Below are 275 nucleotides of genomic sequence, written 5' to 3'. Positions count from 1 at the left end.
ACCACTATTCTGCCCTACTCACTGAACAGCACCAGAAAATCACAGCTGCCGCTGCTAGAGGATGCCCCTACAGTTGCTAAACCCCATCCCACTCCAATTTAGGTTCCAGCTCTGGTTCATTTATGCCAGGTTTTGTTCTCCTGAGTGTCGGAGCCGCCATCTTCTTGGTAAGCATTTTTGTTTTCGGAATCTTTGAATTCAGTATTCCGATATAAGTTGTTAGAGATTCTAAGCTGTTGGTATTGAAGGATTGAGTTCTGATGATTTCATGTCAA

The sequence above is a fragment of the Arachis duranensis genome, chromosome 7 (genome assembly GCF_000817695.3).
Source record: "Arachis duranensis cultivar V14167 chromosome 7, aradu.V14167.gnm2.J7QH, whole genome shotgun sequence".
Classification (NCBI taxonomy): Eukaryota; Viridiplantae; Streptophyta; class Magnoliopsida; order Fabales; family Fabaceae; genus Arachis; species Arachis duranensis.
Note: the sequence above shows the minus strand (reverse complement) of the source record.